Here is a 13228-nt window from a genome sequence, read left to right on the forward strand (position 1 = left end):
TCCACCGACAATTTTCATCCCAACAACTCGTTTTCTGAAACAGTACTCGTGCTTTTTCTCTGTGTTTTTCAGCCAAAACACCCTCATCTCTTACTATGTCTTCGACTGCTGCTCCTGCTATGCCTTTTGTCGCTGTGAAGGCCATCATTACTCAGCTCTGCCAGAACCTTAGCATTACTGCTGCTGAGAAAATGGGCCAGCTCCAGGAGTACACTGTAAGTTTTAGTGAGCTCACTAATTTTTGCGACGTTTCTGACCTTATTTTGTCAGGATCACCTCGAGCATCACAAGGAGGAGCTCATCAAGGACAAGGAGTTCCGCGAGACTATCTTCAAGGCTCAGAGCACGATCGAGAAGAAGTTTCATACTAACACCTCCAAGCAACCCATTCACAAGGTCCTCAAGACCATCACTGGTTGGGTGCAGATGGAGTGTCAGTCGGTCGAGGCTTCTCCTGCTGCTCCTATCCCTACGGGTCCTCATCGTGAAGTGAGTTCTCTATTTCTCCTTCTTCTATCCGTATTTAACTGCTTCTTTCCAGTCGAACTCTGCTCCTCGCAGCAAGGGCAGGTCCTGCGCACCTAAAAAGTCTGCTGCCATCGTCAACACCAATTCCGATGATGACGATGGTGACGACAAGGTAGCTGAAGCTTCTGATTCTGATGAAGACTCTGTTAAAGTATGGCTTCTCTAGATCTCGCATTCTCTTATTAGCGCGCTCACTAATGGCCTTTTCAAGATGGTCATTGATGATGACAATTCCAAGTCTGCCGCTGCCAAGCTTCCCAAGTTCTCCAAGGGCAAGGCGAGTGAAGCTTCGGTGGGTGAGAAGCATAAGGAGCCTTCTAAGGTGGGTAATTTCACTTATATTCGAGATATCCCCCACACTAAAAGCTTTCCATTCTAGGAGGAACCTTCCACCTGCTTCCATTGTGGCGGAAACGATCATTCCCTCCTCGACTGCACCGCTCCCAGCGCTGTGAGTCATTATCTTTAGTGAGCTCACTAATTCTCTCACTAATCCTCAATTTCCCTAGGCTTCTTTGGCCAAACGGTACTACAAGGACAGCGATTGCGAGTCCAAACGTTCTCGGCACGCCTTCCCATTGCCGTCTGCAAGGGAGTACTACCCCTCTAAGGGGTCCGGCAAACGTCGGTCGGCCTCTGTTCTCGGTCTCGTCAGTACCGGTGCGTCTCTTTTCCTTCTCAATGCTTTATTCCTCTTCTGATCCGAGTTTTTCAGCTGCCAGTGAAGCCGGAAGCAACACCCTTAACGAGGCTCTTCGCTCAGCTCAGCAAGGGTCGTCCGTGGGTGCTCTCCGCGTCGAGTCCCTGGATCACCTGGCCCGGCTTGAGAGCGCCGTCATGGGGGACCTAGTTGTTATCCAGCACACTATTTTCGCTGCTGAGAAACAATGGTCCTTCCTCCTTAGCGAGCTCTCTGGGATTCAGGACGCTTTAGCGGCTCCTCCCAAGGAGACTGCTTCGGCGAGCCCCTCTTCTTCGGATGCTGAGCGCGGCCCTGCTGCCCCTACCTCGGTGAGCTTGGACCCGGCGGCACTCTAGTTCGCGGTTCGTATCTTTGGTCCCAACCCGGCAGATGGCAACTGGTTCACGGCGCATTATTACTCGTATTTTCTCTCTCTTCCTGTTTCTATGCGTAGTATATTGTTCTTTCTTGTGTATATCGTAGTTATACACTTTGTATCCTTCCTACTTGCAATCACAGGCCTGCAGAAGGCGTTTTCTGCTCATCTTCTTAGCGAGCTCGCTAAACTTAAATATCTAAGTCGATCTCTTTTGACACTTTAAGATGCTCTGTCTCTGGATAATCATCTGCGAAGTTCGCTGGGACCTTATCCTTAGGTTCTGGTGATTCTATCAAGTTTTCTAACTCTGCATGTGTCATATCCATGAGCTTCAATACCCCCTCACCCAGATCAATTGATTTCCTGGCTAAGTAGGGCACTACTCTGAAAGCGGCGACCTTAGTACGTAGAATCGACCCGTCTAACTCTGCTAGAATGTAATTGCCAACCTTGGTGCGATGTACGACTACCAAAGGTCCCAAATATCGAGGTTTCATTTTCGTGTTTAGTGAGCTCTCTATTTGACTGTTTCGCATCAGTACCAGATCGCCGCACTTAAACTTGAATTCCTTGATTTTGTTGGCATTCATCTTAGCGTATTTCAATGTCATTTCTTGTTTAGCGGTATCCATGTCTCTTCTCATTTTTGCAACTCGATCCGCATGCTTCTCTAGTGCGATAGCCCTTAGCCCGCGGAGCTCCCAGTCTTCTATGATTCATCCAGGGTACTCCACCAGCCAAGTAGCTTCTAACACATCTAATGGCAGGATCGGATGAGCGCCTGTTACCGCAAAGAATGGGGCACACCCCATCCTTTTTCTTACTGTGATGCGATCGGCCCACATTACCAGAATAAAGTAATGATGCCAGTGTTTCTCGTTACCACCACAGGCCTTGTACAGGGCCTGTCTCATGTCCCAGTGCGGTCTCTCAATCCTTCCATTCGCTTGGGAGTTGTAAGGCGCTATCAAGATACCTTTAATCCCGTACTTGTGTTCTAAGTACTTTACAGCAGCTTTAAATGGCTTACCATTATCCGTCACGATGAGGGACAAGCACCCCCACCTACAGATAATGTCCTCAAATAGCCATTCTCCTATAGCTTGCACTGATTCGCTTGCCAAGGTACGTCCTTCCATCCAACTAGTGAGCGCGCAACGACCGTGGACTATATATTTATGTCCGTTCGAGGCCTGAGGCATGTGCATCGTATCTGCATGCAACACCTGAAATATCGAAGGTGTAAACGTTACGGTAGGCAGTGCTTTGATCACTGTCTTCTGGCGTTCTTGACATATATGGCAGGTACTCACGTACCACGCGATATCTCGTTCCATCTCGGGCCACCAGAATCTTTCCTTAATTAGCATTTTTGTAGCATAGATGCCGCGGTGACCCAACTGGTCATGCGCAGCCTTCATAATGTACATCCACCGTTCAGGATAGATCACTAGCTTGTGCTCGTTCTCCATATCTCTTCTGTAAAGCTTCCCTTTCTCTACCACGAAGTTCTTAGCGTAGCGAATGAAATTTCGATACTGGTTGTCCGTAAATCCTTCCAGACGCTGGGTGGGATTCACGTGCCAAGCCACTACTTGAGTGAGCTCTCTATCGAGCATCTTAGCATACCCGCTCCGGCGTTCCTCCGGATAATCTCCAGCTTCCATGAACTCCTCTGCATCTGGTAGGAACACTCCTTTGTTGTGTCGTACCGCAAATACTTCAGCAGTGTCCAGGGCTTCTTTAATAATTTTCTCCTCATGAAAATCATGTACCGCTCGCTCAATGGTAACATATCCATGTCTCGTGTCAATTCCATCTTTGAAATCCGCAATGTCTGGGATGGGCTCCTCAGTATCATTCACGAATTCCAACTCATCCGCCTCTACCGGTTCGTACTCGTCCTCCGGATTTGAATACTCCTCATCCCCTGGTTGGAAACTCCATCTCGAGAGACCATCTGGGGCATGCCGCTCGCCAGGGATATGTACCAACGTAAAGTGGAACATCAAGATTGATTCGATCCACCTGTTAATAGCCGCATTAGGGACTTCATCTGGGTTCCTAAGCATTCCTGCGATGTATTTCGCATCCGTTTCCACTACTAACTTGCGACAGCCGAAGAGCCAATGTCGGCAAGCGTGTAGTGCCCGGAATAATCCATAGAGCTCTCTCTTTGGTTGAGAGAAACGAGCTTCGCGCTCATTAAGTACGATCGACCCGAACCTGGCGTATCTCCTCCGTTTGGGATTGTCAGGATCGACTTGACAAATGTAGAATCCCACTGCTTTGAATGACGTATCGACGCCCAATATCACATCTGTATCCAGTTCATAATCGAGGGGCATTAGCGAGGGGCAGTTCTCCAGTGCATCTTTCAACTTCTGCATGGATGCTTGCTGCTCCTCCCCAAAGACGAAGGGTACTTTCAATCTCGTGAGCTTGGTTAAGGCCTCGGCTTTCTTAGCGTAGTCTTTAATGAAAATACGATGTACTCCCACCGTACCCAAGAAGGCTCGCACGTCACTCAAGTCCTCACAAGGTCCCCACTTCAGGATAACCCCGACTCGATCGGTAGCTGGTTTTCTTCCTTCGTATGTGCATCTATGGCCTACTACCATAATTTCCGATGCGCACAAGACAGCCTTGTGCCCTGAGAACGTTCCCCCAGCATACTTCATCTGCTGCATGACCCTATTCACGTTCTGGAAGTGTTCCCATACGAACCTTCGAATACCGTCGTTCGCCGGTATTGTCTCGAAGATCCCATCCGACTGCTCATAGCGAGTTTTTGGCCCGCGTACTGGAACATCGTCGACATACGGTATGGTAACGTGTGGAACTTCCTCCTGTAGAATATAAGTTACATCGTCGTGAAATATGGGCACAGAATTTGTCCATCCCATAGGCAATGTAACTAATCTGAGCGCGCCAAACGGTGTCTGGAACATAGTCAAATCTCTGGATTTCTCATCTACGGTTCTCTCATCATATCCTACGTATAAATCTAATGTAGCTCCACAAGATCTCCCAGCAAAATGCTCAGCGAGCTCGTCCGTTGCGGGCAGAACTCCTGAATGCTTTATAGTTACCACGTTCAGAGGTTCCAAGCTATGTACTAGATGAAGACTCTTGCCGTCTTTCTTGACGACACAGAACCAACGCGAGCGGTACGAGGAGTTCGAGGGCTCGTACATGCCTGCTTGTATTTTTGTCCTGATTATCTTACAGACCTCGTCAAATATCCCAGGAGGTATGGGAATATTTTTCTGGATCCAGGGGGTGTGTTCTACAATGGGTATAGTCACAGGAGGAAAGTATTCTTCCTTAAAATGACCCCGCTCACTATCATCCCAAGCAAAACCCGCACTTTGTTGACACATAAAGTGATGCATGAGTTTGCGCTCTTCTGGCCAGAGAAAATCTTCTCCATGTACCTTATCAATCTGTTCTTTTCTTTCTAAGGTGTATCTGCCCGTAGGTACAAAATCTGGAGGCCACTCGCTAAGTCGCGGCATATCCTGTAAAGGATCCCCTCTAATTTCGCGCTCGATCCTAAATTCCGATGGAAGACCTCCTGGAATCGGTCTAACTTTTAGCGCAACCGGTTTATACTTCTTCGTAGCAAATACATCTTTTATCGAACCCACAGGCGGGGGCTTGTAGCCGGTATCAGCCTTATCATAGAAGTATGTCTGAATCCATCTACTAGGATTCTCGTACAGCATCTGTTCGGCTTCCTCAGCCTTCGCCTGGCCTTCTCTCATATCTTTGATGTTTTTAAGCGCCCCAAAGTACGAAGACACTGTCCCGCGCGCTTTTAAGTCTTCGCCACACACCTGATCACTGGCTGCAATATACGTAGCCTGCAATTCTTCTTTCCTGAACTTCTCTGATCCCGTAGGTTTTGCATAGCCACCGATCACGAAGTTCCCCTTATGATCGGCTTCTATGATTAAGGCCAGCTCTCCTTGATCGTCGATCAAATCATCGATTACTGAAATCCTGCTCTACCTCTCGCTGCACTACCCTACGTTGCCCGTGGGGAAATGTAGGGATCATAGCACTACGCAACGAGTTAGGATCTTTTATCTTTATCGTTTGTCCTCCATCAGCCGAGTTGAATACAGTGCTCATCGTTAGAACATCAAAAGGTCGGCCTAGTAGTACATCGTATGCCGGATCCCTTATTATATGTACTTGTAGGTACACTGTAATGTCTCTGAATAAGAATGGCACATTCTTCGCCATCCCTAAGGACTTCTCGACTTGTTTATTCGCGGATTGCATGTTAATGACCTTGTCAGGGTCATACATCAATCCTAGTCTATCTGCGATGCGTGCTGACATCGAGACAATCTGGGAGCCTGTATCATACAAGCTCTCCAACTTCTCCATCCCATTTACGAGAGGAAAGACTGATCTCAACGCGTGTGAATCCTTAGCCACATAAACCGGCTTCGGGTCTTCTCCACGCTCCACAGTTTCATTCATATATTGCAGGAACGGATCCAGCCAGATTAGTGAGCCCGCGGGCACACCATCTTTCGTTTCCTGTCGTTACCATGAAATTTCCGGTGTAGGGTTAAGTCCGAGATGTGAATCGCACCCCCTGGTAACGTCTCCTCGCTTTCAGTTTCAATTTGTTGTAAAGGGGAAGATATCCTCCTTTACCTCTTCTTCTTCTTCTTCCTCTGTCCTCGTCAGGTCCCTCACCCAGGAAATAGCCAAACTGTGGTTTTCCCATTCTTTCCCTTTCTTCCCAAGCTGGATCCGTTTTAGAGTGAGCTCACTCTTTACATCCTCTCGCAACTTGGATAAGGAGAGAAGTTCCCCAAACAGTAACTGGAACTTCCGTGTTCATAACACGTTTCCAAGATCTCAGCTCGATCGCCTCGTTCTGGATAGGTGCCTTGATTCTATAGGCAGGGTTCCTTTGAGTCCGCAGGGTAAAACGTAGGTACCGTCTTACTATTTTTCTTGATTCTGAGGACCTCCCTCGCCTCCAGGGTTGGTAATATCTCTCGCGTTCGCAAATTCCTTCGGAACACGGGGACCACCACTTGTGGGGTAGGTATGAACTTGGGTGCGGGGTCCATCCGCACTTGCTTATTTTTCACAACTGGCTCGTCGTCTTCAGAGCCCGCTCGCTCAACTGATCGCTCTCTCCCGCTCTCCCTAACTCCGGTTTTCTTTTGGTTTTGGTTTACGTCCTCCGGGGTGATGGTGAACCCGACCTGGCCACTCCACTGGTCTTATGGTTCCCGCCCGCCTTCATTGAACGTCTAGAAAAACCCTGCTCCCTCTCTTCGTCTGTGGGCATTTCTCGTTCCGGATCTTCTAAGCTAGGGCCTCTGCTTCTGGTTCTCAGCCCTGACCCGCCTCCTCCTGCATTGTTTTGCGAGCGGAGTGCGTAAACTTCACGCTCCAAGTCCTGCTTTTCTTGGAGAAGGACCGCCAGCGAGCCTGAGACGTTCAGCAGACCAGGAGTCGCCGAACCCGCCAGTAACACGTTCTGACTCAGGTTCTTCGACGCGTCCAGACGAGCATAATACTCATCAATTCTATTCTTGACGTAGGGATCCCTTATTTCCTTGGGAATGATCCCTCCGCCCGGCAGGTGAGCTCTACCATTCACGAGGACTATCTTTCCTGTATTCACATAGTCCATTTTTGTAGGGCACTCAGCAGAGACGTGCCCATCTTCTCTCCACAGAACCAACAGTCTAGTGAGCTCGCTCCGGAATTGACATTACCAGACCTTGGGAGACTCCCAAACCCTGGATTCGGAGCACGCGCTAAACTGAGGCTGCTGATTCAAGTGCTGTACTTGGTTCTGCATCTGGAGCTGCTGATTCTGTAAGAAGCTCATCAGGCCTCTCTGTTGTTCGACGAAGGCTTTCTCTAGAGCCGCAATCCTCTGGTTTCCCTGCTGAGTTTGCTGCTCGAAGATATCCTTCATCGACGCCAAGAACCCTCCGAAGTCTTCTTGTTTTATCGCTGGCTCGGGCGACACACTATTTCTCGTACCTGGTCGAGTTCCATGCATTTCTCTCGAGGCCGATACAGCTGTATCTAGCCCGCGGCCTCGTTTCTTTTTCGATCCATTGAGGAGAATACTCCTTGCAGGACGTCAAGCCCACTGGTCATAACCTCTTCCAAGGTATACGGGTTTGCCAGGTCTCTCTTAGTTTTCCCCGCCGGTAGAGGCAACCGTTCCAACCTAATTTTGATCGACTGGTACAGTTCCTCCGACATCGGCGTAAGGAAGTGGTCGACAGCTCTCTATTTGACAGTACTTTATCTTTTGTAAGCGTAGCTGCCAGTACTTGGAACTCTCTTTTAAACGACATAAAGTCGGATTTTTCTCGAATGGGTGAAAGATTATATCTTCGGACCAATTGCTTTAGTTCCTGCACAGCATCTCGGTCCCCAGCAAGTGCGCCATCGTAGCTACCCATGACCTCTTTTTTGAAATCATCGTACGTCCCGTTTTCGTAGTGATCAATGACCTTCCATTGCTTGGCGGTCTTGATATCAGTGTATACGGTCGCATAACTGTTAGCCACTAACTCGAATCGACTTAGATCAACCAAGGATCGCTACTCGCACTTCGGTAGACGATACACTCGGGGGTCAAAGGCGATGTGAACGGAGTTAGGAGCGAACTTAGATAGTCGCGAAACATGGAGTTCGATGTTAGGTAGATTAAACCTTAGCCGAAGCTGGGGTTTAGGCCAGCTGAGGCTCTACTTAAATACATGCGAGGTAAGCTAAAAATAGTACTGTGGGAGCGTCCGATAGGAATCGCATCCAAGGATAAGCATGAATACATAAGAAAAGAAAAAGAAAGAATGAACCGTAACATTACCCCCTCCTCAAGACTCGTTCGTCCCGAATGAGTCCTCGCTGTCCTCCCCACTTTGTATCGATTGGCTGTAGAAGGATAAGACGTCGTCATCATCGTTGTCATCATCTTCGGAGTCGAAGTCCCAATTTTCGTAGATACGTTGTAAGTTTTGGAGGTCGAGGTTGGAGTCCTCATCATCAGCTGTTTCTTCTAAGATGGTGTTCCGTTGGCTTCCTCTGTAGTAACTTCTCTCGCATTTCTACTGACGATTGTGAATCGGAATGTTTTGGGTTTGTGCAGTCAGAGGAGTAGACGGTTTCGATGTCGGTGACGCATGGGGTGTCAGGGTCGTGGTAGATCATACCGACACCTGGGGGTATTTTCGTCTCTCCCGACTGTTTTTCCGTGTTTATCGACTTCCCAGTGAATCCGTTGGAGACGCGCTTCGTATTCGTTTACTAGTTCTTCCGCATTCGCCATGTCCGAACGTTTCACCCAGGAGTTTTCTTCTCTCGGATAACCTCTCCATTTTACCAGGTATTCCGTTATAGCGCAGCGGGTTCGTCCGCGCCTATGACTTTGTCCTGTTGCTCCACTATCTCCTCGATTTCATATTCCTCTTCATCGTCAATCAGTTCCGGTGGTGGTCGCTCGGGACGTGGTTGATTTGGGAAGGTAGGGACCACGTAAGGCGTTAGGAGGGATTCGTTGAAGCGATTGTGAATCCTCCACTTAACAGGTAACCTAAGTTCGTAAGCCGAGGCCCCCCTTTTTTGCGATGATGGTGAAGGGGCCGACACGGTGGTCTCCAAGCTTCTTGGTGGGGCGAGGGAGATTTAGGTTGGTTGTGTCTAGCCACACCTATCCCCTGGTTGATACTCGACAGCCTGGTCCTTACGCTTGTCATAGGATCTTTTCATCGACTCCGCCGCCTTATCTAAGGATATCTTCGTCTCCTTCTGTGCCTTCTCGATCTCTGCTACCAACCTTGCCGCTGCCGGAACTACCATCGGTTTTCGCGACGCGGTGATAACCTGCCCATCTCTTCCAAATACGACCTTGTATGGGGAATACCCAGTGGACGAGTGTGTGACGATTGTTTGTGGGTGAAGGCTGCTAAAGGTAGCCATTCACTCCAGTCATTTTGTCGATCGTTGACGAACATCTTCAGGTATTTCTCGATTTCCTGATTCACTCTCTCTGTCTGTCCATCCGTCTGTGGGTGATACGCTGTGGAAGGGTTCCCTTCGACGTGAATGAGGGTATAAACTCCTTCATGAACTTGGAGACGAAGACCGAGCCATGGTCCGAGATGACTTTCTCGGGCATTACTCCGTAGGGTACGTAGACGTAGTCCCGCAAGATCTTAGCGAATCCGAGGGAAGTGAGCTCTCTTCCGTACATGCGATGGGGATAATGGTTTTGGGAAGCGGTCGACGATGACTAAGATGGAGTCAAAGCCATTTGAATCTGGTAGTTTGGTGATCATATCCACCGAAATGTGAGTCCAAGGACGAACTGGGACCTCGTTGGGATGGAGAGGAGCTTTCTTGGGGCGACGGTCTGCCTTGGTACGTTGGCAGACGTCGCAACCTTTCACGTAGGCTTCCACGTCTCTACGCATCCGCGGCCACCAATAATCTTGAAGTATTAACTCCTTGGTCTTTTCAATACCCGGATGTCCAGCAGTGGCATGATCATGCTTAAGGGCAATGATTTGCCCTCGTAGTTCCCGGTCCACCGTAAAGTACGTAAATACGTCGTACCACAGCATGCCCTGCTCACGAGAGATACCCTTTTCGTGATTAAGGGAATCTGAAATTCCCCGATCCCAACGGCGAGGATCGTGAGTGGCTACCTTGATCCGTTCGTGCAAGTCTTCGGTGGTAGGCATTACTAGGGCCCTAAAGTGCTCGGCCTTGAGTACCGTAATGTCTCGATTATCGTCCTTCCCCTGGTTTGTGATCCGCCCTCTGGGATAAGAGGTCGGCCTTACGGTTCTGTGCTCCCGGTTTGTGGTGCAGGGTGAACTGGTACTCCGCTAACTCCGTTACCCACCGAGCTTGTCGTCGGTTGAGTTTTTGGGGTTTGCGGAAGTACTGTAGGTTGGAATGATCCATCCAAATCTCGAAGTCTTCCCTTGCCCCCATGAGGTACTGGCGCCACTCTTCGAGGGCGAGCATGATGGCAAGGAGCTCTTTGTCGTAGATTTCGTAGTTTCGCTTGGTGACCGAGAGGGCCTTCGAGAGGAAGGCCACTGGTCGCCACTTCTCCTCCTGCCATTGGGAGAGTACCGCTCCTACCGCTCCTTTGCTAGAGTCCGCCTCCAGTCGAAACTTTCCCGCATCGAGGGGCACGGCCAGGACTACGTCCTCTCGGAATAGCTCTTTGAGCTTATCGAACGCCTCCTGTTGGGCTTTTCCCCATGCCCATTCCTGTTTCCCAGTCAGCGAGGTCAATGGCTTGACATGTTTACTATAGTCTCGAATGAACCGCCGGTAGAAGTTACAGAACCCGAGAAAGGATTGTAGTTCCTGCTTTCTTCGGGGTACCGGCCAATCCAGAAGTCCGGCAATCTTGACGGGGTCCATGCGGATCTTCCCTTCGCTAATGATAACCCCGAGGTACTCCGTCTCTTCCACCTCGAACTCGCACTTCTCGGCTTTCAGAAACAGTTTGTTCTCACGCAAAATCTGTAGTACCCTTCGCACGATGCGTCTGTGATCCGCCCTAGTTTTGGAGGCAATAAGTATGTCATCCAGGTACACCGATACTTCCCCAGCCGCGATGAGGTCTTTGAAGATGTCATTCATCATCCACTGGAAGGTGGCGGGGGAGTTGGTGAGTCCAAAGAACATAACGAGTGGTTCATAAAGACCGCGATTAGTCCTAAACGCGGCTTTCCACTCGTCCCCTTGCTTGATCCTCACGTTGTTATACCCCCACCTCACATCCAATTTGGTGAAGTACTTGGCTTTCTTCAGCCGATCCATCAACTCTCCGATAAGCGGTAGGGGGTAGCGGTTCTTGATCGTCATCTCGTTAAGTCTTCGGTAGTCCTGAACGGGGCGAAGCTTCCCGTCCTTTTTCTTGACAAAGAAAAAGGGCGAGGCCATGGGAGACTTCGAAGCTTGGATGCGACCGGTTGACAAATTTTCGTCTAAAAACTTATCCAGTTCCTCCTGTTCCATCGGGTTGAGAGGATAGACTTTGCAGTCTAAGTTGGCGTTGGAATTGGGGATGAGTTCGATGGCATGGTCCCAAGGTTTACGCGGAGGTAGCTCGTCAAAGTTCTCCTTATCGAACACGTCCTTGAACTCGCGGTACTCCTCCAGCATGATCTCTTCGAACGTTTTGGTCTTCTTCTGGGCGTTGGCCCGGGCCGCCAATTCATTGGCTTTTGTCCCCATTGCAACGCACATGAAAGGCCTCTTCAAAGTCTATCACCAGGATGGTATCCCCTTCCTCATACTCGTCCCATCGCGCCGAGGGGTCGGTGTCGGGAAGGGAAATGGAATCTTCCGGCACGTGCACCGGGCCAAGGTGACCGCCCCGGTGTCCCAATCAATGAGCGGGTTATGACGTTGCAACCAGTCATGCCCTAGAACAGAGGGGTGGAGCCTAGATCGACCACGGCTAGTTCGATCCGCTCCACGTGATCCCCAATTCGTAATCTCACCTCGGCGTATTCCGTGATGTCCCCTCCCTTGTTCCTAGTGCCGTCGGCATTATAGACGGAACGGGGCGAGCGGCCTTTTTGAGGTTGAGTCATGGGCCTGGGCCCAGGCACGGTCGATTGAACTACCGGTGGCCCCCGCTGTCGACTAGGGCGCTCATGGCGTGGACTTCTCGGGTGTCGAGCGTTTCCAACTGTACTTTTATTGAGACATTCCGCCCCTTCCTTCCTCGTATGTACATTGGGGGTTTCTGTAAATCCTCCTCCATCCACTGCCACTTCTCCCTGGCTTGGGCAGCTGTCTCCGTCTGCTCCTCCAGTTGATGGCACAGCTTGTCGGTCACTTCCTCCCTCCGTCGTGGATGCACCCACCCGTTGAGAACGGCCCTTGCCGCTGCGTCCCCTCGGGCAATGCATAGCACGTGGCAGGTCCAGAGTATCCCGTGGGGTTCGTAATACATGTCCGGGATAACCCTTTTGTCGCCTGGGGTCGCGGCAAGCGAACAGCGGGCGAGGGGGCCCGTCGAGGGGTCGTGACCGGGATGTCGGACTGTAAAGGGCTTCTTTCGTCTTCTACTACTTCTTCTACAGAGACTGAGGACTTCTTGCTTCGAGGCGGCAGTTGGTTGCCTTCCGTCGAAGTGGTAGGGAGGGCTCGCTGCCCTGTGTTTCGCCCTGGCCATGGGCGCTTGTGTGCGACGTTGTAACCCCCACTGTGGATCGTGCTTACCACCGCTCTTCCTGGACCCGGCGGTACTTCTGTTCGGTAACCCTTCGCGGGGGCACACATATTGACTCCCCTCGAAAGGTCCTCACTGTTTGCCGATGTAAGGGCTACTGGGTGAGGGTGGTCATCCGAGTTCACGGTCGCTGCTTTTCCGACGCCTCCCGCTAGAACAGACGGCCCCACAAGACGAGGACCAGGCCCAGCGGGCTGGGTTGTCGACCTTTCTCCCTCTCCGGGGTGACCTCCCCACGTCTGGGGTGCAGTCGGGACTCGACCTAGGGGCTCTGCCCTCGAGGGGCTTTCCTGTGCGGTCGGCCGGGGTTTCCTGAGCTGGTACAGCCCTAGGGGTTCAGACTGAGCGCAGACTGCGCGAGTGGGCAGAAATC

Source organism: Desarmillaria tabescens, assembly GCF_030435595.1.
Source record: "Desarmillaria tabescens strain CCBAS 213 chromosome Unknown EV420scaffold_54, whole genome shotgun sequence".
Taxonomy (NCBI): Eukaryota; Fungi; Basidiomycota; class Agaricomycetes; order Agaricales; family Physalacriaceae; genus Desarmillaria; species Desarmillaria tabescens.